This window comes from Botryllus schlosseri, chromosome 14 (assembly GCF_051294905.1).
Source record: "Botryllus schlosseri isolate E-star chromosome 14, Bs_hap1, whole genome shotgun sequence".
Lineage (NCBI taxonomy): Eukaryota > Metazoa > Chordata > Ascidiacea > Stolidobranchia > Styelidae > Botryllus > Botryllus schlosseri.
In genome coordinates, this window is record NC_137249.1 from 24,212,849 (window position 1) to 24,238,465 (window position 25,617).

The following is a 25,617-nucleotide window of genomic DNA, read 5'->3' on the forward strand; positions in this document are numbered from 1 at the left end:
AAGGTTGGAATTAATATAACTGTTCCTTCTTGCTTTTTATTTTTAGTGGTTATTATACCTTATTACAACCAAATACTCCAATTCTGCGACGGGCAAAGGGGCAGTATTTCCCGTTGCGTTGGAAAAGCTGACTACCTGTCGCGAGCAGTTGGGGGGTTTTTGTTTTGCGTCTCCTTCCTCCCTAAAGGGAGTTTTTGTTATTTTTTGTTTTTGGTTGGCTTGTGGATTGACCAAGATTTATCTTGGAACCCAGGAAAACCCCCCACGTCTTGTGTTTTCTTCTTGTTTCCTCTTTTGTGCTTATGTTAGACTCTGTATTCTGTCTAGTTTTTCCGTCAGGTTTTTCATTTCAGTGTCCGGGTCTTCGAGTAATTTCAGCCTTTGTCTAAGCGTGCCGCACGTTTTTTTGAGTATTTCAGGTACCACATTCTGTGTACTTTTTGGTTTTTCGTCCCCGTTTTCCAGTTGGATTCGGCTATGTATTATTTTATGTCTGTAGATGGCCAGGATTACTTTGTCCTGTTCTTTTCTTTTTTCTGTTTCTTCTCCTTTAATCACGTGATTTTCTGTTATTTTAATTTTTTCTCCTTTTTTGTCCCGAATGTAATTGCTCAATTTTCCTATTATTTTCTGGGCGACGGGGCATGCGTACACAACATGTTTTGCTGTTTCCTCTCCGTGGCCGCATCTCTGACATTTGGTGTTTACTCTTTTTCCGTTTTTGTTGGATATTTTTAGAAATTCTTTTTGCCCCAAAAAGGTATCCCTCGTGGGCTACTCTGAATTCTGTGATCCTTTCTTTATTAGTAATAATCCTTTCTACACTTCCTGTTTGGAAGTGGATGTTCCCCCACTCGATGTTTGAGGGGGGGGGGGGTCGAGCCCGTATGTTCGTTTTCGAACGTGGCTTTTATAGCCTGATAGAATTTTTTCTGCGTAGCCTCTTTTATTTCCTCCAGAGGCCAGTTCAGACTTTCTATCGTTTTTGTTATTTCCCTCCATTCTTGTGGGAGTTCAGTTTTATGTGGCATGTTGTTTGTAAACAATGCCGTGTTCCACTTCCTGATTGTTGGGCCTAGACAATATAAGTCAAAGAAATGCCAGAATTATGTTGGTTTTTCCAGGCTGGCCAAAACTTTCACCTTTTCGGCCCTAACGGCTCTCATTCTGGACTGTACGTGGGGGATCGCCATACCCCCCTGGATTTTTTGACGCACAAGATTTTTGCGTGACACCATTTCCATTTTTTCCGGGTACCAGATAAATCCGAAGAATAGTAGTCTGTTTATGGTGTTGACTATTTCCTTGGTTGGGTCACTGGCTATGGTCCTAATTATTATTTTTGGCATTATGACAGTGTTCAATACCAATTGTTTACCATACCACGTTAAGTTTCTTTTTCCGAGATCGAATAATTGTCCGCGTATGACCTGTACTGTTTTTGTCCAATTTTCGTTATCCTGGTCTTCGCCAAAATGTTGTCCCAGTATTTTTATTTTTGTTTTTATCTGGCTTTGGAGGTGTCCCGCCATGTGAATATCCTTCGGGTTGTTCAAGGCGAGGATCTCTGTTTTGTTTTTATTCAATTCTTGGCCCGTGGCTTTTTTTTGTAGCTCAAATTCTTTGTAGACGTGCACGACCGAGTTGAAGTCCTTCGTTATGGTCGTGACGTCATCTGCGTATTGTTGAAGTTTAGACTCGTGTTTGCCAATTTTGATGCCACGGATATTTACATTTTTTCTTAAGCGTTCGGCTATAGGTTCAGATGCGATGTTATATAGGTATGTACTCAGGGGGCATCCTTGCCTGAGGCCTCTCTTTACGTAGATGTTTTTTTGTGCAGGCTCCGTTTATGTGGATTTTGTTGATCGAATTCCGGTAAATCGTTTTTATTAACTGGGTAATTTTTCTCCCCAAGTTGAATTTTCCCATAATCTCGAAAAGAAATTGGTGAGAAATAAGGTCAAATGCTTTGCGTTGATCGAAATTGGATATAAAGATTGGTGTATTTTTTATTTCTGCATATTCTTTTATGGCCCGCACGTTTCTGAGGACGTCAGTCATTTGCCTCCCTGGGACAGCCGATTTTTGGGTCTCGCCAATGATATCCCCGATGTTTTCACGTATCCTGTTGGCGAGGATTTTAGACAGAATCTTGTAATCCACGTTTGTCAGCGATATTGGCCGCCAGTTCTCTAGTTGATGTGGGTCGCCCTTTTTAAAAAGTAATTTTACCGCCGAGGCTACCCAAGAGCTACATACTTTCCCAAAATGAATGGCGTTATTGTATAGCAGCCATAAATCGTCTTTTATTAGTTTATAAAAGGTTTTATAGAATTCTGCTGTTAGTCCGTCAGGACCGGGTGATTTATTGTTAGCTTGGTCCCTTATCGCCAGCTTAATTTCGTCCTCCGTGATGGCGGAGTCTTGAAGGTTCGCTTGTTCTTGTGTAAGGGACTTGCTAACTGAGCTTGTGAGTTCTTTCCTAAGCTCTGTCTGTCCTTCGTGGGTCTGGCCCCAGAGTTTATTGTAAAATTCCCAGGTGGCGTTCAAGATTTGTTCTTTCTCTTCTACTAGTCCTCCGTCTTCCTGTGTGACCGCGTCTATGATTTTCTGTGTCCTTCTGTTTTCTAGGCTGCAGTAAAATGGTGAGTTGGTTTTTCCTCTTTCTCTAGATGTTCTTTATAATGGATCTTCATGAGGAAGTCTAATTTGTGTTTCTCCAACTGTTTGAGGTTTTTCAAGCTTTGTTGCCGTTCGATTGATGTTGAGTTTGGGTTTTCTATTAGTTTTTCCCAATGTTCCCGTTTTTCGTTATTCTTTCTTTGTTTTTCCCGGCCGAATTGGATCGCTACTGCTTTTGCTTTTACCTTCCACTCATCCCACCACGTCTGTAAATTGTCATACTTTGCTTTTTCAAATGTGTGTTCCGAGTACAGGTTTTTTATTAATATTTTAAATTCTTGTTCTTGGTAGTGAGATGTATTATTTATCCATAATCCGTTTCCCCATTTCAGGAATCTTTTGTGCTTTATCACAACTTTTTGGAAGTAGTTGTGGTCCGCCACAGCATTTACTTTATACTCACATTTCCTAGTGTTTGTACAGAGATACTCGCATTTCCTAGTGTTTGTACAGAGGTCTTTCGTCATGTAGACGCGGTCGATTCTTCTGGAATTATACGGTTTGGTGATAGTGTATATTCTCTTTTCCGGCTCTCGCCATCGGAATATATCTAGAAGTTCTTTTCGCTTATAAAGCTTCGCCACTTGGTTGCGGTTGTTGTAAGCTTAAAATTACATGTATTTTTCACGTCTTTTTTTGACACTACCATATTGAAGTCTCCTGCCACGACAGTGGATCCTTGCTCACTCTGCAGAGTCTCTATTGTTTCCTCAAAGAACTGTTCTTGCACATTAGAGTTGGTATGTGGTGCGTAGAGGTTATAGATGCTGACTATATGTTTTTGGTCTTTTGTTGTAATAGCAGCGCTGTGCAATCTGTTTGGGACATGAATATGATGTTTTACATTCATGTCACCCAGTTATTCCTTTCTAATGAGTATCAGGGTACCCTGGTAGTATAGTTTTGTTGGCTGGTTTGTCCACATGTCGTGTTTGTCTAGGCAGTTTATGAGTACCTCGAAGTTGTGTTTTTCTGCCCACTTTGTGATGGAGTTCTTATTTATTTTGTGGGTTTCTTGCAGACAATAAATGTCTACTTTTTCTTTTTTAATAAATTGTTGCATTAGAGTCCAGTGTCTTTCCAAACCGTTCACGTTAATAGTCAGGACCGACAAGGTTGGGATTATTTTTTGGAAGAGGCTGAAGATGAGGCTGCTGTAGTGGTATCAGCATTTCCTCTTGCGACGCCTGTCAATAGCTTTCTGGGTTGGGCTGGCTTTTTCCTAGCCATCCTACTTTCTGGGCTCTCTTCACACGGCCTTTTGATCGGCGAGGCCGGTATGTTATTCCGGTACGAAAACTCGGTCATAGTTTCCGGGACACTCGGTTTCCTTGCGGGTACCGGTGTCTTCGGTTCTGGTGTAGCTGTTTTTGTTCTCGATGTAGTTGTCCATACGGACGTTTGTGAAGAGAAGGTTGCCGTATGTTTAGGAGTTGTCTCTTCTTCAGAGTTGTCTGCTCTTATTTCCTCTTCGCTATCACTGTTTTGTTCAGTGCGTTCATGGTGTTCATTATACTGTGTTTCCTTCTCTTGTTCTACATCTGCATTGTCATCGCTACTTGATTCCTCTCCTATGATTAGTTCGCCTTCCGAAGGAGACTCACTGACCATGTTATCTTCGTTTTCTCTGCTAGTTTCTTGGGTTGTCGGGTATTCTTGTCTCAGAATAGGGCATTCCTGTCTTCGGTGTCCCGGTGTTTTGCATTCAATGCACACCACCTGGCTCTGACAGTTTCTTGCAGTATGCCCCGACTGGAGGCAATTATAGCACTGTGGTGCATATTCGCCGGGTGCGCGATATATTTTGCACCACAGCTTCCTAATTCTGATAACTGGTGGCAGTTTTCCCCGTTTATAGTTTTTAATCATGATTCGCCTGTATCCGTTATGTATTTCACTGCCTCTGTGATTCACCTTGATTATTTTGGTGACTGTGCCGCAGTCATGTTTTTTAATCTCTTCTTTAACCTCTCTGTCTAGGGCTTCAGTTGGCACACCTCTTATATTTATACTTTCGTATGGTGCAGTGGCCTCTGTGAAGGTTATTGTTCCAGCTTCCAATTTGATGCCGTCTTGCCAGGCACGGAGTAATTCACGTTTAGTGTTCCCCGTGTCTGCAGTATCCTTTATCGTGCGACCTTTTTTTTTTTTTTCGGGTCCCGCGGGCATCCACAAATTTATTACACCAAGAATTTCAATATATGTAAGTTTCAATATAATCTATAAACTGAAAATAAGGAAAAAGCATTTCTTCTTTAATCCCATCATGTCATCATCATGTCATCGTGTCATCGGTTCACGGTCTGCGGCTCCATCATCGGTCAGGGGTCCTCGTCATCCAGGTATCATCCGTGGCGTCGGCGTCTCCTTTTCCTCAGATTTCACTGCTCCGGCATTCTTTGTTGTGAGTCGCGTACATATTATTTCTTCTTTCTTCAAAAGGCCGACAAAGAAGTGGTCAGCCTTGTCTTTGGGTTTCCAAGTTGGTATATCGTGCTTTCACTTCATTTCCAATTGAACACAGCTGTTTTTGAGCGTGCTCTATGGTTCAATTGTTCTTCTTGACTTCTTTGTTTCCGTAATTGTCTTTTCCTCTTTCGAAAGAAACGAAGTCACTGTTTTGCATTGTCTACCGACTTGTTCGACAATGGTCACAATCGGTCTAAGAAAATCCCTGTTTTGTTCTTTTTATGGTCAAAAATCCATATATTTTCAAGTTTTGAACCGAAATTTGAGTTAGTATTGTGCTCTTCAGTCAAAATAATTCGCGTAATGTGTATATGCAAGACAAAGGTTAAGAGCGAAAAGGTTTTTTTTCTTGTTGCCATTACCGGTACTTTGCCTAAGCGCGGGCGTCTAATTTCCACTGTTTTCTGTTTACTGTCTCCTTTCTATCGCCCATTACTTTGCTATTTTTTGTTTCAGATCGATATATCACGTCTTTTCTTCTATTTCCATATGAAAAACAGCTTTTTCTGAGCGTTTTCTATGGTCTTATTGTCTTCCGTTTCTTGATTGTTCTCATAATTGTTTTGCTATCTTCGAAACAATCGAAATCGTTGTTTCGCATTGTCTACCAGCTTCTTCAACAATGGTCGCGATCGGTCTATGGAATCACTGTTTTTGGTCTTTTTAAGGTCTAAATAACTATATATTTTTGTTTTTAAAGCCGAAATTGAGTTAATATTGTGTCCCTCGGTCAAATTCCATCCGCATAATGGGTTTTGAAAGGATATGGTTGTGAGCAAAAAATCTCTTTTCTTGCTGTCACTACCGGTACTTTGCCTAATACAAAGTGTATTTTGTTTCGTTTGATTACGGGTTACAGGTTCTCCTCATATATGAACGCGAGTTCATTTCTGAGGGCCTGGTCCTCCGTTGAGTTATTAAGCGTACTGATTCTTCTCATCAGTTTTCTTGCTGTCTATTTTTCTTGCTGTCTTTTTTGTCAAATCCTTAACTGCTTCTTCAACTTTAATCCAACTCTGCTTATTTTTGTCTAATGCCAATTTGTTCTTGATTATTTCTTTCTTTATTAGGCTTATTATTGCCCAATCTTCTGATTCTTGTAGATTTTGATTGTACAGAACCGAATCTTTGTTCATTACTTTTGATTTTATTATTCTTGCAAAATTACTATACAGGTTCTTTGCAAGTTTACAATGAATCAGTAAGTGTTCTATGTTGTCTTTCTGTTCGCCACAAAATCTACATTTTATGGATTCCATCGGCTGTGACCCAACATTCAGGATGTTTAGCCTTCTCCTGTCTTCACCGAAGAAGTATCCATTCGATGCTGTTCTTATATTGATAACTCTTTCCTCATTTGTTAGGTGGGTTTTGCAACCTCTAATTTCCGATACTTTGTCTAATTTCGTCCATGTTCCACTTTCGAGGAGTACGTCTGTTGGTATATCTTTCTGTTTTTTGATCTCTGTGTAGATGTCTTTGTGAGTTGCTTCAGCCCATCTCTGGTCTGTCCAATCTAATTTGTTAACTATTTTCAAAATTTCTCTCCATTCCTCTTAGTTGTGTTTAACCTGTGTGGAGAAGAGTTATTATATAACTGTGGGTTCACTTCCCTTAATCTGGTGCCCAGGGTGTACATGGCTTCATGATGCCAAAATTCTTTGGGTTGGCTGATATTTTTCAGGATTTTGAATTTTTCAGCCAGCCCTGCTTCTACCTTGCTTTGGATGCAAGGTACGTTTATTTTCTTTATAGCGTCACTACATATCATTTTCCTCCGATTTATTGGTTCCATTTTTTCGGGGTTCCATATAAATCGGAAGAAAATGCTGTTAATCTTTTTAATTGCCTTCTTTGGCATATGAATGATCCTTGCGTTGTAGAAGATCTTGGTTATTGCAAGGCTATATAAGATGGTTGCCTTGCCAAACCACGTGAGCTTTCTATGTCTATATGCCATGGTGATTTTTTTTAATCTGGTTTATTCTTTTTTCCTAGGTCTCATTTTTATAATTTTGGCCGAATTTTTGTCCCAATATTTCTGTAGATTGTTTTATTAAATTTTTATAGTTTTCGTTCTTTATAATATTTTGTTTGAAGGATAATATTTGAGTTTTGGATTTGTTCAGTGTCTGGCCTGTTGCTTTTCCGAACATCTCAAATTCACGAAATATTAGGTCCATTGAGTATTCATCTTTCACTAGTGCTGTTAAATCATCAGCGTATTGCTGTAGTTTTATTTCTTCTGTTCCAATTTTAATTCCAGTTATATTTTTGTTTTTGTGTATTCTTCTCGCGACTGGGTCAGTCGTCATGGCGTAGAGGGCCATGCAGCCCTGTCCAAGCCCTCTACCCATCTTTATTTGTCCTGTCAGGCCACTTATTGCCTGAACTTGACTATAAGATCCTTCATATAGGTTTCTTATCAGTGTTGACATGTTGGTGGGAATGTCATACGCTTTGAGTATTCTAAATAAGTATCCATGATTTACCTTGTCGAATGCTTTCTCCTGGTCGTAAGAGATTACGAGTAGGTCTTGATTTTTGTAAAGAGCGTGATCAATTGCTGCTTTTATGTTTCTGATCGCATCCGTGATCTGTCGGTCTTGAATGCCGCATTTTTGGGTATTTAGAATCAAATTGGTCATTATGTGTTTCAGTCTGTTGGCGATAATTCCTGTCAAAATTTTATAATCAATATTTAATAACGTGATTGGTCTCCAGTTTTTTAGCTCCGATGAGTCTCCTTTTTTATATATTAATTTAACTATTCCTCTTTTCCATGTTTCACAGGTGCTGCCAAGAAGCAAAGCATTTTTGAAGAGCTCTGTCAAGGAACCTTTCAGAAAAGCCCAGTACGCAATGTAAAACTCTTTAGGGAGACCATCGCTACCTGGGGTTTTATCATTCGACATATTCTTAATTATGTACAAGATTTCATCCTCAGATATCTCTCTTGCTAGAATATCTTTTTCTTGCTGGCCTATTTTTATATTTTCTAATTCTTCGATGTATACGTCTTGCTGATTTCTATTTATTCCCGATTGTTCTTTCCATAATTTTGCGTAGAAGTCTCGAATTAATATTTTGATTTGGTTGGGGTCCGAAATGATTGTGCCCTGATTATTTTTGATTTGGTTTAAACTTTGGAGTGCCAGTCTTTTTTTTAGTTTATCAAAGAAAAATTTGGTTGGTTTTTCGCCGAATTCTATGTCTTTGATTTTGGCCAAATTTGTGATTTTGTCAATTTTCTTCTTCTCTATTCTTTTTAACTCGTGAGATATTCTGATTTTATAAGTAGCGTTGTGCTGGCCACTTATTTCTTGTAATTCTTTTAGTAATTCTTTTTCGCGCTCATATTGTGCTGCGCTCTCTCTCATCTCATGTGCTCTCATTTCTTTTTTTATAGCAACTTTGAGATCATCCCACCACGTAGTGATGCGGGTGAAATTACTTTTATTTTGTATCATATTTTCTATTGTCATTGTTATCGTGTCCCTCAACGCCCTATCTCTCAATTTTGAAGTGTTACACTTCCATAGTCCTTTCGTTTTTTGTATTCTTTGTTCTATGTCTAATTGTAATTCCATCATGAAGGTGTGATCCGAAATTGGATTAACGCTATATATGCATCTTTTAACATTTATTTCGATAGGTCTTGTTGCATAAATGTTATCAATTCTTCTTTCCTGTTGTGGAGTAATCTTTGTGTAGATTCTCTTAGTCGGATTTCTCCATCTGTACATTGTACAAGTCCCGGTATTTGTGTAGGTCAATGAATTTTCTCCAAATTTTTGCTGCTGGGGTTTCTCTGTAATTTAAATTATATTTGGCATCTATCTTGTCTATTATTAAATTGAAATCGCCGCACACAATCGTTTTCTCCGTCGCGTTTTTTAGTCTTGATGTAAGATATTTGTAGAACATTGTCTGTTCTCTAGATATTATTGCAGGAGCGTATACGTTCCATATTTCTAATATGTCCGTATCTTTCTTCAAGATCAGTCTTTGGCTTCTGTGTTTAACTATGATTTCATGTGAGATTGTGTAAGTCGATTTCAATTCTTGCTTAGCGATAATTAAAGAGCCTTGATAATAGTGTCGAGTCTTTCCTGTACTGTCTGTCCAAGCGTCTTTTTGATCTAGACCAGTGGTTCTTAACCTTTTTTCTTCCAGCGCCCCCTTTGAGAAATTTCAAGAACCCAGCGCCCCCCACATACTTTAAAGATTGTACTAAAATTATGGGATAGGCTAAGGTCGAAGTCCGATCGGTCTTTTCTGGTGTGGATTTTACTATTGGAAATATTTCACGCTTAAACCGTGCCCAATGACCACTCGACTAATAAACGTTATAATCGTTTTATGTACAATAATCATGATCAAATTAAGGTCATTGTAACAACAACCATCTGGTGCGGGCTCGGGTTCATATACGGTCTGGTTCGAACCAAATGTATAGTCTACACATGGCGTCTACACCTCTGACAATGTTGAGACGGGGACGTTAATAGTATTTGTTTCTTTTTCATTGCTTTGTGCGACTAGTAAATCAACTGAAAATGTGGTTTAGATCTGTGCTAACACTGGATTTATTTCGCTAAAATTGAGGGAATATTACACCGAGTTATTAACATGAAAATGCATTTAGGCTACTCTGAACAAAGCAATCCTATATTGTATAACCCACATGCGAGGTTGTGCATCAGAATGCTAATACAAAATCATCCACTATAGTACGATTAGGAAGTTACGTTGTAGCTCACCAACGCAAGGATATAGTACCAGTTTATCATTTTGGTCAAAATGCCTCAGAGGGGTTTTCCTGAAGTGGTACCGTGCCGATTTCGAATCATTGTGCGCGCCAAGATAAAATGACTAGTTCGAACCATGTCGACGAAACAACCGTATTTCGTGTGACCGAAGTGTGCACAAGGCGAATTTATGATTAAAAGCAAACGCATGATGCTCGTTATCTTCATTCTACATCAGTGGTTCTTGAACTTTTCTGCCACAGCGGCCTTTTCACAGATCCCTGAATATTAACACCCCTGCACTATCAATACTGAAAAAATGTGATACGCAATACTTGAGAGCTGCATCGGATCCGCATATCATAATACACAGCTTAATACAATTAGTAATTTTTACAAAACGAAATTTATTCACAATTCAAAAATAGGAGGAATACAATTAGGAAATTCTGCACAACGAAATTTATTCACAATTCAAAAATAGGTGGAATGTCTTTAATGACTGCCTTGGGCTTGGTGCGAGTTAGCCAACTGAGCTATGTCAGGCTCAATTATGATAGACATAGTCTCAGATCACCTCTTCTAGATATTTGCAATCAATTTCTTTGCTTGGTTAGTAGATGCATTACCGAACTGAAGCCTTTCTCTACCAGATATGACGACGGAAATGCTAACAGCAATAGCTTGGTTATATCCCAAAGATCAGGATATTCAACTTGTTTCCTAGGCCAGAAATCTTCATACCCAATCTGCTGAAACAACACTTCACTCTCAAAGTCATTTTTCAAGTCAATAAGTTCTTCAGCTACACTAGCATCACAATTGTTTACTTCAGATTTGAATGGATTTATTACCCATTCTGGTATCTTTAGCTCTTTGAGATCTATAAATCTCATCATCAAATCTTCTTTTAGTGATTGCAAATGACACGAATAGCAGTCTAAGTCAGGCTCTGTCACATGTGAATCGTCGATTTGGTTTTCTTGCAAGGCTTTCAATTTAGGAAATTGAGTCAAATCATGCCTCAGTAAACAAGCCCGGTAAAAATCCAATTTGCTAATGAATGCCATAACAATACCCTTTGCTTTGATGAGACACATCTTGGTACCTTGCAATTTCCTGTTGACCTCATTTAACTTGCTGAAAATTTCAGACAAATACGCGACGTCTGCCCTTCTGCTCTTCAAATCGGAGCTAGCTGTCTGATCCAACATTTTAAGGTTGATGAAATCGATAACAGAATCGAAAAGGTCATAGAAGCGTTCGAGACATCTGCCTTTTGAGAGCCACCGGACTTCTGTATGAAGCAAGAGCCGCTCAAATTCTTCGTCATTTTCATGACAAAGTTTGCGAAATATGCGGTCATTCAATGAATGAGCTTTGATCTTGTTCACGGCTCTAACAACAACCGGCAGGGTCTCATGTAATCTGTCGCTGAGGTGCTTTGCTGCTAGATGTTGTCTGTGAATGACGCAGTGTATCGTGAATATGTCAGGAACTTCTCTTTTCAAATGTGCAATGAATCCTCGATGCCGTCCAACCATTGATGGTGCGCCATCTGTTGCACACGCAAGGATATTCGACATGGGGATATGTTTCTGCTTGAAAAAATTTTCGACTGTCTCATAAATCGTCGAGCCTTTGGTGTCGACCTCTAATTGCTCCGCAAACAGAAACTCTTCTACAATTTGAAAAGTGGAGCTAACATAGCGCACATAGCCCATAAGCAAAGCTTGGTTATCGCGTAGCGTTGTCTCGTCAAGTTGCAGGGAAAATTGCGTTGTTTTGAGTTCGCTACAGAGTTTATTTTCAACGTCATTTGCCATTTCATCTATTCGGGAAGACACAGTGCTATTACTCAATGGAATTGAACTTGTAACATCTTTTTGATAGCTCATCATGGTACTGATGATTTCTTTAACAGCTGGTATAATGAGACGCTCACCAATGGTGTGCGATAATCCACATTTTGCAATGAGCATTGATATTTTGTAAGATACAATAAGTCCTTGCTCAACTTCCTTCCTGGATGACTTTATTAGACACCCAACAGTAAGACGTTTCTCAAATTTTTCTTTCAGAATCCGAAAATATCCGATATCCTTGTTGGCTTTTTCTGGATGCCTATTCTTCAAATGATCCATCATTCTGGAAGGCTTCATACCTTCATTCGTAAACGTTTTCTCGCATATTAAACACATCGGTAATTGTTCATTGTCCACAGATGGAATTACACCATATTTGAGTAATTCTTTGGGCCGATAGCAGACGATATAGATAATATTAGGATCTTGGTTGTTTTCACACCCTATTTAGCGTCCACTTGCAACGTAATAATTTTATTTATTACACGAGCTTTCGGAGCTCCGCTCCTTCTTCAGGTGTTGAAATGAAAATAACGCAAAGCGATTCTGGATTCAAACATATACGCGTATTGTGACATCACAGAGAAGATAACTTTCAGGCCTAAAAAGTTTGTACCTTTGTGACGTCATAAACAATATAATCGAAATTGTAATTTGAAAGGACTACAGCAAGTTATGGCACTGAAAATGAGGTTTGAAAGCGTATATACAATGATTAAATACATATGCACCGAATTTCTCAACTGCAGATTCGCATGGTGTAATGTGACATTACACCATGCGAATCTGCAGTTGAGAAATTCGGTGCATATGTATTTAATCATTGTATATACGCTTTCAAACCTCATTTTCAGTGCCATAACTTGCTGTAGTCCTTTCAAATTACAATTTCGATTATATTGTTTATGACGTCACAAAGGTACAAACTTTTTAGGCCTGAAAGTTATCTTCTCTGTGATGTCACAATACGCGTATATGTTTGAATCCAGAATCGCTTTGCGTTATTTTCATTTCAACACCTGAAGAAGGAGCGGAGCTCCGAAAGCTCGTGTAATAAATAAAATTATTACGTTGCAAGTGGACGCTAAATAGGGTGTGAAAACAACCAAGATCCTAATACCATATTTGAGGTATTCCATCGCGTATTGACGGCATTTCCGCTTTTGAATACTCATCCCAATTATTAGTTAAATCAACTGAGCTAATAGTGATAAATATAAGTCAATGCTACAGTTTATATACTAACTTTCAATTGGTAATGACGAAGAAATATGCCAACGTATGCAAAACATTTTTGCACCTCACGTTTCCAGTAGTTTACCATTTGCTCCACCGCCATACAACAGGCAACTAACGTCGTGTATAAAGCAACTGAGCTCAACATAAAACCAGACACTGCAGATTATGACGCAACTGGAAAGATGATTATGCCAGGCAAGACGTGCTAAAGATCAAATTACTAGCAGGCCGTAACACAATTACACTGCAATAACAGTATCTTGATTGTACCCAATTGACCTTCGGTCACCAATATATGCACTCATTTAAACTACATAAGCATTTTGCAGTATTGAAATGTCATATAACTTTTTCAGTCTTTCCGCCCCCCTGAGTCTTTCCGCCCCCCATATCGCCCCCTGATAGTTTCCGCCCCCTGGAATCCTCCCAGCGCCCCCTGGGGGGCGCTGGTGGCAAGGTTAAGAACCACTGATCTAGACAGTTCTCGAAGGTGTCAAAATTGTTGAAATTACACCAACTGTTTATTACGTCTTTTTTGATCCTATGTGTTTCTTGGATGCACAAAAGGTCTATGTTTCTATTTTTGAGCAATCCTGTAACGGTCTCCCAGTTTCTATAAAGACCGTTGGCGTTGAGCGACACAATTTTCAGTGACATTGCGAGCTTGAGGTTCGTTTGTTATTATTCTTATTTTTGCCCAAGTGTTTCAAGTCTTGGGTTTTTCTTCTGCTCCTGGTCGTTATTTTTGTGAATTCTCCTTCTCCGTCTGAGCCCATCTCAGATTCTGATATATCAGTAGTCAAATCTGTATTTGCATTTATAATTGTTTCATTACTTTCGTTTTCGGATTCTGATTCCGATGGGGACATCTGCAAATCTCCTGCTAAAGAGTCCTCAAGTTCATTTCCATCTTCGTTTTGTATCACTGAGATACTATTCTTCTCCTTGTTTTCGTTCACCACTGAGGTAAGTTCTTCTTTATTGTTTACCACTAAGGTATTGTTTTTTTCAGCTTCATCCACAGAGGATTCACTGTGTGTGTGTTCGACAGTTTTCTCTTCCTCACTCACTAAGAGAGGTTCTGAGGTCACTGTCTTGTCCTTGTTTTCTCTGCTATTTGCACTCGTTTCCGGTCTAGGTTGCTCTATGAGTGCTGGGAATTCGATGTCTAAGTCAGGACAGTCTTGTCTTAAATGTCCTTCTTTATTACATTGATCGCATTTGATCAGGGGACATTCTGCCGCATAGTGGCCTTGCTTCTTGCACTTATAACAATTTCTGGTTTTTGACGCTCTGACGTAGGCCGGCGTGAAAACCTTGCAATTTGCGCCTTCTATGTTTATGAAAGGCGGCAGTTTATTTTCTCGGTAGTTTGCAATGGCTACCGCTCTGTAGCCATTGTGTGGTTTCAGTTTTTTGTGGTACATCTTTTTTATTCCAATTATTATCCCTGGGTTCCATCTTTCAACTGCTTGTTTGACGGATTCGTCTGAAGTCTCAGCTGGAACGGCTCTGAGATTTACGATCGTCGGCATCGCACCAGGTAAGTGAAAGTTGTATTTCTTACCGTTAAGGTGTACAGTATTCTGTTCGTTTAGTAGCTCGTTTCGAGCTTGTTCATTTGCCAATGTGACATTAAAAGTATCCGGGCCAATCTGGAAAACCGCATCCAATTGGCTACGGTATTTCTTCAGGAAGTCGTTTTTTTCGAAGATATCCATTACTGCCGAAAGCGTTATTTCAACATCACCACTCACATCAACAGAACAAGGTCTGCGTCCGTGGGATTTTGTCGCCATCATTTGCTTTACCACACAGGTAAGTTTATTGTGGTGGCAGGCTGCTACTGAAGCAGACTACCGGTAAGTGAAGTACCGGTAAAAGAGCCGGGTGGACCAGTCTCTTTACAACCAAATACTCCGATAGTTTTATCAGAATCGGAATTAAGTCACGCTTCTGTGTTTCACCTCCCGTGTTAAGAGGGACCTAGGTACGACGTACCACCAAAAAAAACTTTAGGCCAAGAAAAATCAAGTCCTGTCTAAATGTTAGGCGTAAAGCAGTGGTTCCCAACCTTTTTCTCCCCGTTACCCAAAACCAGACTTTCCAGACAGGTTTTTACCCCCCTCTTCCATCAAAACCACGTTTCATCACTAAACACTCAAAAACGATCGTCCAGTCCAGGATGGGAGTTTTACCTGAGGGAGAGACCGACCTGAGAAAAAGCGACATCAAGTTTGAAAGAGAAATAAATTGGTTTATCAGTGGAAAAAGGCTGCAGACGTTCGTTGCCAAGGAACAAATGCAAGCAAGGGATAGCAAACACCAAGACAACTGTCGTGGAATGACAAAGATAATATTCAATCAGTGCGAAGGTTGAGCTTGCATATCTACCACTAGCTTTGCAATTCTGGGTTTGGTTGTACTGAGGGCAATTCTTGCGTCGTTTTCGACATCCAGGCGATTCCGCTTTTTGGTTTTCAACCCTACAATGGTCGAAAATCCTTGTTCGCAACGATATGATGTCGAAAAGGAGATGAGAACATTCAATGCCCGTGTGGCCAATGTTGGTGCATCCTGAAGTCTTTCTATCCAGAATGCATCCAAATTCTTTTCTTTGAAATCAATTTTCAAGGCCTCACTCATTCTGAGGGCGATGAATTCCTCCTTGGCGGGAAAGTCATCGTCGTCCACTTGGCTGTCAAGACACCTGAACGGTTCAGTTAGCCATCCCATGTTAGTGGTGTCCAAATCCGGAAAATATTCTTCCATTTTCTCGACTAGCTGTCCCAAGTGGTCAGCTATGTTCCCTTTCAACGCCTCTGTGAAGTCGGGTTCATTCTCTGTCTCCAGGCCTTCGAGATACATGTCGAGCGTTGGAAACTGTGCCAGTACACCTCTGTTGACCCGCTTAATCCACAACTTCATCTTCGCGATAAATGCTGCTACAGCTTCTTTCGAGTGGATCACAGTCACACACTTGCCTTGAATTGACAGATTCCCTTTGTTCAACTCAACAAAAATATCGGCCAGGTAGCCAAGCTGGGCAATCCAATGGGGGTCTGAAAAGTATTCGGCCAAGCCCGACTTCTTTTCTATCAAGAAAATCTCAACAGCCTCACGAAGTTCAAACAAACGGGTGATCACTTTGCCACGAGATAGCCATCGCACCTCTGTGTGGTACAGTAATGCCTCATATTTTTGCCCCATCTCCTTGCACAGTTCCTTGAAAAGACGACTGTTCAACTCCTTCGCTTTTATGAAGTTTACAACCTTCACTGCTTGGTCGAACACTATTTTCAAGCTCTCCGGCAGAGATTTGGACGCAAGCGAGTAGCGGTGCAGTGCGCAATGATCCACATGAATGTCCGAGTTTTCCCGCTGCACAAAGCCCCTGAAACCGCGGTTTCCACCCATCATAGCGGGACAGCCGTCAACAGAGATTTGCTGCACATTGTTCCACTCCAAACCGTGCATGCCCAAGAAATCGTTCACAAGGTTGAAGATATCTTCTCCTTTCGTTGTTGTCTTCAAGTTCTTGGCAAGCAAAAATTCCTCCTTGACAGAGTACTCGTGAATGTATCGAACGTATCCGAGTAAAACTGCGCAGCTGCTTACATCCGTGGATTCATCGAACTGGAGAGAAAACATTTTGTGAGGACTTGCCTTCACTTCGGCAACGACTTGGGCAAGGATGTCAGCTGCAAGATCATCAACCCTTCTTCGAATTGTGGTGTTCGAGACTGATACTCCTTCCAGCTTCTTGGCCTGATCTTCCCCACACATTTTGGAAACGATCAACTTGGTACAAGGCATAATAAGGTCTTCTGCGATTGTGTGGTTCTTGGAACTTTTTGCAATTCGGTATGCCACCTCGTACGAAACTTCAACAGCGGCCGTTAGCTTCTCCGAAGCCATGCCACCTGATCCAAATTGAATGCCTCGAAGTTGCTTCGATTTGCCCTCAAAGTATCCTCGACTCTTTCCGGCCAGTAGCGGATGACGCTTCATGAGGTGCTCGTTCAGTTTTGACGGCTTTAGGCTTTCGTTGGTCAAAACTTTGAGACAAATGACACACTGTGGTCGATCGTCACCATTCAGTTGTGGTGTGTTTACAAAGCCGTGATTCAAAAACGCCTCTGCATAATGTCGCTTCTTGCCCGGCATAATGACAGTTCTTCTGAGGAGCGTAAAAAGCGGATGATTAGAGTGCATCAAATGCTAAGGTGAAGTAATGTGGTAATAAGGAACTTTTATCACACAAAGAATAAAATCTCTAACAAACTCAATTATAAACTGACCTATGAGCTATGAGAGCAGTCACGGAGGAAAAAAAACAACTTCAAGAAGTATAGGACCATAGCAATTTACAGCGTAGCTGGCATGGAAACTCCGTAAGCAATGTTGCGTTTTGCACTGCCTCCAGTGGTGGCGTACAGATGCTGCTGCTTCAACCTGCTTTAGTGTGTTTCTGGGTAATCTTCCAGCTGGGACCAGAGCACAAAAGTAAATGAAACTGGTATCAATCGAAAGCAAATTTCGCACTGATTCCAAAAACATAAGTGGAAATCCGGCCCGGGAACTGAAACCCTCTGAAAATTGACTTCAAAGTCTTAAATCGTCATTGTTTCACACAATGGGGTCGCCGGCCGACAATCGCCGATTAACTTTTCGTATGATTGTGACGCCACTGAGCGGAGATGAGCCGTGCTGTAACGCGTATCCCAATACCAGTACGGTAGTTCACGTCGTTGCGCAATGCGCATTTACACAACCGTCGATAAATACACGGTATAACACAGAAGCCTCCGCATATCATCGTAGAAGAAGTTACTTGACTATTTTTGGAAAAATGATGTCACTGATCTGTCAGCGTATGGAGTTGCAGTTGGAATTTCAACTTTTATAGTTAGGTCAGCAAAATTTGCACTCATTCTTGGTTCACATATTGTCAGTCTGTAGTTCATACATAAGTGCTCGGACTGCTCACTGTTCAATCAAGTTGTCACATTATGGCCACTGTAAATATGTTCTTTCTGGAGTATTTGCAATAACTGGATATAAATATACAGAATGTAAAAAATCAGGCAGGTTCCACTCGTTGGAATAATGTACACTCGGAATCTGCTTCAGCAGAATAGATGCAGTCATCACACAGAAGAAAACATTGCTTTTATATATCCTAATTTAGCAACTATTGAAATGATCTCCACAAGTATCGGAAGACAGCGTTAGTACGGCTAATGTTTACATCTCTGTTCTGAAATCTGAATGACGGCTAAAAAGTATTACGCTAGCGATAGGTGTCGCTGTAAACCACAACATCGATCGTATTCAGATGGAACTCTCCATGCCAGCTACGCTGTAAATTGCTATGATCGCATCGTGCTTTGACTTCCTCTTTGGCTTCGCTGTAAATTGCTATGATAGGACGGCGCCATTATGAAGTTTGGAAAAGCTGTGCACACCCACTGACGAAAGTCACCTTTGAATTTTTATATTTTTTTTCACAAAAGTACGAAGAAAACAATGAATACAACAATTATTTTTTTACTTAAAATCCGACCCCTTTTTACCCCCCCAAAAATGCCAAATTACCCCCGTTTGCCACAGCGGCAAATCCACAGCTAGGTTTTAAATCTGAAAGAATATCTAAAAGACACCTGCCTCGACAAGAGATGATATTTTTTTTTTTTTATATGGCTCTCCGTAATCGCTGCCTTTCAGCGGCCCTCTCTTAGTTTAGGGTCGCCTCCGGGTCAGGATCTTGATTACACATTTTTGTTATTTTTTGGGTTTTTTTTTTTTGGGTTTTCTAAATAAAGTGTTTGAAATGTTTTCGAACATAAATAAAACGGTTTCTTCTTTATAGTTTACTCTATTTTTACTTCAGTGGTTACGGTGCATTGCTCTGCTTGCTAGTCATTGGGGGGTAGGTTTGCTTGTACCTTAGTGCAACCAAACCCTCCAATGTTTGATATTGGTGTTATCAATATTCTTGTTTTATTTTCGTTTACCGGTCAGAAGCTTTCTGCCGGTCGCGAGTGGTTCAGAGGTTTTGTAGGCCCCTCCCCTCTCGCTCGAGGGCTTTTTTCCACTTTTTTTTCCTTTTAATTTTGGTTGGGGTTATCATTCTTTCGTTTGAGCCCCTATTTTAGGGGGTGTTATGCCCTCTTCGTATTTGTTGTCTTGTTCACGTATTTTTAGGTTAAGCTGTCTATTTTGCCGAGTACCGTGCCTGTGTGTGAGTCAGCCTCGATTCGTCTGACTCGTCTTTGAATTTTGGTGATTATCTTTTTTGTTATATTTTCGTCTGCGACTTTTCTGTTTTCTATGTCTAATGCTATTTTAAAGTTTATGATTGATTTTTTATATATAGACAGAATCGTCCAGTCTGTTTTCCTGTTTCCAATGTTATATAGGATGTTGTCGGCATTCAGCTTCCTCCCCACGATGTTTTCTAGCTGGGTTAAGATTTTTCTCGTATAATTGCATGATGTGAGAATATGTATCACATCATCATCATATCCGTTGCAGAATTTGCATCTTAGATCTAAGGTTACTCCTGTGTTGGAGTGTGTTATATTTCGGCTTCTTTTTTTATTTCCGAAGATATACGCGTTGTGTGCTGTTTTATAGTTAATGATCGATTCCTCATTTGTAATGGTTTTGTGGGTACCATATTTGGTTTGATTTATTTTATTCCAATTGATTTTATCCCCCCTTCCGGTTCTGCTTTCTGGATGGTTTTCCTTTAGGCTTTTGATTGCCTTGTATAAGGATTTATGAGTGGCGTCTTGGCACTCTTCTTCATCGAGATCTATTTTTTTCCAGATGTCGATGCTATCAGTCCAGTTTTTTGGGGTTGGGTATCTATGTGGTTCACTATTTTTGTATAGTGTGTCATTGATTCCTTTTATTTTCGTTCCAATTTCGTATATTGCGTGTTGGTGCCATAATTCCGTTGGTTCGTCAAGTTTTTTCAGTTTTAGAATTTTTTCAATTTCACATGCTTTATTCCGCGATTCTACGTCAGGTATGTCGTAGCCTCCTTTATCTTTCTCTGCTATGAGCGTCTTTCTTCGAATAGATTCCATTTTTTGTGGATTCCATAAGAAGTTGAAGTATAGTTTTTCGACTCGTTTTTGCTGATCTTTTTGCATGGGGATTACTCTGGCGTTATAGATAATTTGGCTTGAGGCGATCGAATTTAGAATAGTTTTTTTCCCTATCCAGGACAGTTTTCTGTGTTTGTAGGCTTGGAGTACTCTCTTTATTTTCATAATTCTCATGTCCCATGTTTCGTTAGTTTGGTTTATTCCATAGTGTTGTCCGAGTATTTTAATGCTCGGTTTTGTAAGTTCTTGATATCTGGTTTTTTGGGTTGGGATACTCCGTTTCGGTTTAATGTGCAAAATTTCTGTTTTTTGTGCATTGAGTTTTTGGCCCGTTGCACGTTCGCATCTTTCGAATTCCTGGAATATAAGGTCGATGTCCTTTTCACGCGTTAGATAACAGGTCAGGTCATCCGCGTATTGCTGGATTTTCATTTTAAAGCCTCCTATTCTAAAAGCCTCGGTGTTCGGGTTTTTTTCTATAAGCCTAGCCAGGGGGTCGCTGCAGATGGCGTATAGGCTCATGCTGAGCGGACATCCCTGTCGTATGCCCCTTCCCAGTTTAATTTTATTGGTCAGTGCTCCATTAACTAAGATCCTGCTGCTCGCTTCGCTGTAGATCTTTTTTATTAATTTAGTGAAGTGGGAGGGCAGGTCATATCCTGCTAAGATCTTGTGCAGGTATTGGTGGTTGATTTTGTCAAACGCTTTCTCCTGGTCGAGGTTGACGACCAGGAGTTCCTTGTCTCTCTCTCGCGCGTATTTTATTGCAGCATGGGTATTTCTCAGCACGTCTGTTATGTCTCTTCCTTTTATGCCGCATTTCTGCGTTCCGTTAATGATGTTCGGAAGTATTGAGGTTAGTCTTGCTGATAGGATTGCAGTTAATATTTTATAATCGGTATTCAGTAAGGTAATAGGCCTCCAGTTTTTTAATTCCTGGGGGCTACCTTTTTTATATACCATGGTGGTAACTCCGTCCGACCATGTTTGACATATGCCTCCAAAGAGGTATGCGTTGTTTAATACCTCTTGGAGGTCACTTTTTATCAGGTTGTAATAGGCAACGTAAAATTCCTTGGCTAGACCATCTGGTCCGGGTGTCTTACCGTTGTCCATTTTCTGTATTATGATTTTGATTTCGTCTTCCGTTATAGGGGTTTTAAGATCTTCCCGCTGGTCGGGGGTGATCTTGATGTCTTTAACCGTGTCAAGGTATCTATTTTGTAAATCTGGGTTTGCGTTTTTTGATTCGCTCCACAGATCTGTGTAGAATTTTTCCACCGTGTGTAGAATCTCTTCTTTGGTGGTGATTTCTGCACCGTGTTCGTTTACTATAGAGCTGAAGATTTTGCTTTCTCTTCGCTGCTGTAGTTTTTGAAAAAAGTACCTTGTAGGTTTTTCATTTTCCTCAATGTCTTTTATTTTGTGAAGTTGGCATTGATGCCGTATCTCTTCATCTTCGAGCCTTTTCAGTTCTTTTAGGGCGTCGATTGGGTTCTCGTCCGGGTTTTGTTCATTTTGTATGCGACTTACTTTTTCTTGAAGCGCTTTTATTTTGTTTTCGTTTGCAGCTTTCTTTTGCCAGCTATGGCTCTTAAGCTGTTTTTTCATTTCTTTTTTGAGGTGGTCCCACCATTGGTACACGTCGTTGAAGAAGCATTTCTGCTCAGTGCACTTTTGGTGGGTTTCCTCGATTTTGTTGTACAGCTCCTCATCCTGGAGGTGTCTGGCGTCGTTTTTCCAGAAGCCTTGTCCCCATTTGATGTTATTTGGTATTATGATTTGGATTTGCTGCATGAATATATGATCGGAGATGGTGTTTAGTTTATATGTCGTACTCTTTACTCTTGCGAGGAGACGTTCCGATAGGTATATTCGATCAATTCGCCTTGATTGTAGTGCCTTCATTATGGTATATAGTTTTTTAGTTGGGTTTCGCCAACGCCATACGTCTCTTATTTTGTAGGCTTCTACGAAGTTTTTCCATATTTTGGCGGCAGGCGTCAGTTTAAAATTCACGGTGTTTTTTGAATCTATCTTTTCTGTGACGATATTAAAATCTCCACAGATGATCGCACTCTCCGGGTTATTTTTTTCTATGTGACTTATCAGGTCTTGGTAGAATTCAGTTTGGTATCTTCCAACATCGCTGGGCCCATATACATTGTATAGGGTGGCGATGTCGTTTGTGTCCTTTTCAGTTAAGCGTAGCGTCTGTGCCCTATCCCGTCGCAGTATCGAGTGGTCAATGTTGTACTTTGTTTCCAATTCCTTTTTGACGAACATTGCCGTACCTCTGTAGTAGTGTTTTTTATTTTCTTCCTGGTCAATCCAGTTTTGGCCTATGTTTATGTGATTTGAAAAGTATAATACGTCGTTTTGTTGTGCCCATGTTTCAATTTTCCTTATGTCCATTCTGTGTGTCTCTTGGACGCATATTATGTTCCAGTTCTTTTCCTTTCTGAATAAGTTTTTCATTTTGGGCCAATGTGTTTGCATTCCATTGGCGTTCAGAGATATAGCATTGATCGCCATCAAGATTGGATAGGATAGGACACAGGGTTATTATTTTTTGGCTTTTCTTCTTTGGCCTTTTGGTTTGTCGGTAGGACTTTGCTCATCCCTGTTTCTTTTGTTCGGTGAGCGGGCACTAAAGAATTCTGACGCTGTGAATGTGCGGTTTTCGAATTTTTTCCTTAATATCGAGGTCGATCCGCTTGCCGGCGGATTGGTGTTGTCTATCTGGGATCTCGCCTCGTCTTCGCTTGTGACTAGGACTAAGGGTGGGTTTCAAAAAGTTGTCTTAATTTAGACCTGGCTTAAGGCCAGTGATTGACTTGCTCAAGACGCCAGACGTCGGCGGTCTTAATTCGGTTTCAAATGTCAATTTGGCGCCGCGCTCGGCCAAGTCCGTTAGTTGCGAGTAATTACTGTCTACTTCGTCGCTGTAGCGAGTTCAACACGGAACCGAGGCCAGTTGTTATTGTTTTGAGTTGCTTGCTGATGTCGTATAGTATGGTAGCGATGCAGTGAAGGAATACGGAATTGCTTGAGTTGTTGAAATTTACGGACGGATGATCAGAACGGAACCCTGAGGAAGTATCTGGCAAATGATCAGCACGTTATCGCAAAGTATTCGAAGAAATAGTGCGGCTGTGATACCGATTTTTGAAGACACAACTGCCCAGCATTTTTGCATATTAATTGATGAAGATTATGCTCTTGGAGATGCTGAATATCCACTGAGGACTTATTACTCACGCCACTATTATGCCCAAGAACTTTGACCGAAAAAAGTCACTATTGTTTTCATGCATATCGTTACCCTCTGGCTGAGCGCAGTGCTTTGTGTTGAAGAAAATATCTCGCGCATTGGCTATATTCATGGAAGAACCTCAGAATATCGATATGACAATAGCCTGCTTCTGCCTTTACAATCATAGCAATGCTGACAAGGCAGACGGAGCTGAATTTGATGACATACTGCAACTGGAAGCGTTGACCGCACTCCCACAGTATCGACTCCTACAGAGAAATCTGCACGACAACGCATGATCTAGAGATTTTTGCAATACATTTGATTACATTCCAAAACATACTCGTGCTTTATTTCTTGTGACACGTTAAAATGAGGTAAAATGTGCATTATGGCTTTAAGTAAGTTCAAGTTCATAAATTTGGACACAAGATAGCGAAGCTATTGCAAGGGGCTTGGGAAACTGGAGCAGGCGAACATGAACGGCTGAACAAAATTGAATCAAATGTACAAAAGACATGTTTTGACTCTAGATTCGGCTAGCGTCAAATTAATGTTGTTCAGCATCTTCTAAATTATTAACGTTGAGACCATGCTCAACTTGTTTCATTCTCTTCTGCTTTATCACTGATTTTCAAATCTTCGCTGCTTCATAGTTGACTTCGGGCCTGGACTTCGGTGAGCTGTTGGTAGAGATATAACTAATAAATTTCGAACGAATTTTTTAAATTTTATACTGTTGCTATCCATACAAAACTCAATAGTCTATTGTAATACATAGCATCAGCAAACTATACGAATGTTAATAGCAATAATAATGAGATAATAATTAATAGCAATAATAATGAGATAATAATTAATAGCAATAATAATGAGATAACAAACAGACAATTGATGGCCTAGTAATGAATGCAAACTTACCTTGATCTGGTTGGAAATGTTGCCCAAACAACTAGCAGATGCAGCTCCCAACTGCTACTCCATAAGTTGGCACATCAGATGGGTCAGCATCTATCACAAAACAACTTATCAAGCATGGTATAAATATGAATGGAAATGACATACTTACAGCCCAGTGTTGGTATCATGGTGCGAGGAACTGGATAAAGCTCGAGCAAAGTGCTTTCAGAAAAACCTTAATATAAAAGGAACTGGATATTGGTATGCGCATTCACACCCACATATACGGATAGATAGATAAATACCTATTTGATGGCTTGGCACATCACTGCTCGTTTGATTTTCTCTGTGTTCCAAAAGAATGGTGCTATCATTTGTTTCACAGCCTGCAGCTCACTCTGGTGGCACATTGCACAGCTATATAATAATTTTTACATGGACTGATCATGCTGCTATGTCGATACTATGACTGGGTAGCAAATCTGTGAAAATCAATGTTGAATTGACATATATCTCAAAACATTTGGATTACTGAAGCGTTAGCATGTACTGCACTTTGAATATTATTGGCATATATCACTTCACATCAATGGCCCCTTTAAGCTGCATACATGCGCAAATGCGCAGTGCTGACACGGTTTATGCACACAGAAAATCTGAAGTCATGACCCTTTTTTAGTCGTTACGCACTGTTTTCCGAGGGTCTGCGTAGTGAGTTCTTGAATGTACGCACAGACTTGTCAAAAATTAGAGGGAACATTGCTTCACATCTATAGCAATTCACTAACAACTTCATGCAAAGTCATGTCATTTTTCTTTCCGAAACTTCTGGATCTTTATCCAGTATGCTGAAATTCGGTGCGCGTGCAGTGAACGGAATATCAATACAATGCTGGTTGAATAGACACATATTGATCAAAGTTCTATGTAGTCGGCACTACTCTAGAAAGTAGCAGTTAAACATATTTATGACAATGCTCATAGGGGTGGAGCGAAAATGGATATTGAGGGGAACCCTGCAATCAATCACAGTTGCGTGCAAGTGGTGCAACATTGATTAGGCTCAACAAAATGAGCATGATACATATTTTCCATTTTCTGGTGATGCGTCATGTGTTCACTTTTTGGCTATAACCACAGCAAAGCCAAACTGTCAAAACGTCAACGTGCCTAAGTTAAAAGACGTAACCAGTCGAGAAAACTATAATGATGAGTTGACGTAGCATGTAGGCTATCAATAAAGGATCTGTTGATCTGCCGCAACCTAAAATCTCATCTTGGGGCTTCTTCGATACATGCACTATATTAACTGATGTTCCCCATGACCACTGATC

At 40.2% G+C, this 25,617-nt stretch overlaps 1 pseudogene across 7 annotated transcripts in view; it reads right to left on the reverse strand.

Moving 5' to 3' along the window:
- LOC145456548 (trans-1,2-dihydrobenzene-1,2-diol dehydrogenase pseudogene) overlaps window positions 1-25,617 on the reverse strand; it is a 355,453-nt pseudogene that overhangs the window by 316,395 nt on the left and 13,441 nt on the right. Inside the window, exons 2-5 of one of the 7 annotated variants that reach the window (XR_013920630.1) lie at window positions 24,589-24,765; window positions 24,453-24,518; window positions 24,305-24,394; window positions 23,704-24,066 (exon numbers count right to left, since the gene is read on the reverse strand). The exons of 5 other annotated variants lie outside the window; for them this stretch is intronic. The product of XR_013920630.1 is annotated as a trans-1,2-dihydrobenzene-1,2-diol dehydrogenase pseudogene, transcript variant X2 (transcript). Of the gene's footprint in view, window positions 1-58; window positions 85-23,703; window positions 24,067-24,304; window positions 24,395-24,452; window positions 24,519-24,588; window positions 24,766-25,617 lie in introns of those variants that run through there. One more of the 7 variants, XR_013920633.1, reaches the window with a different exon arrangement.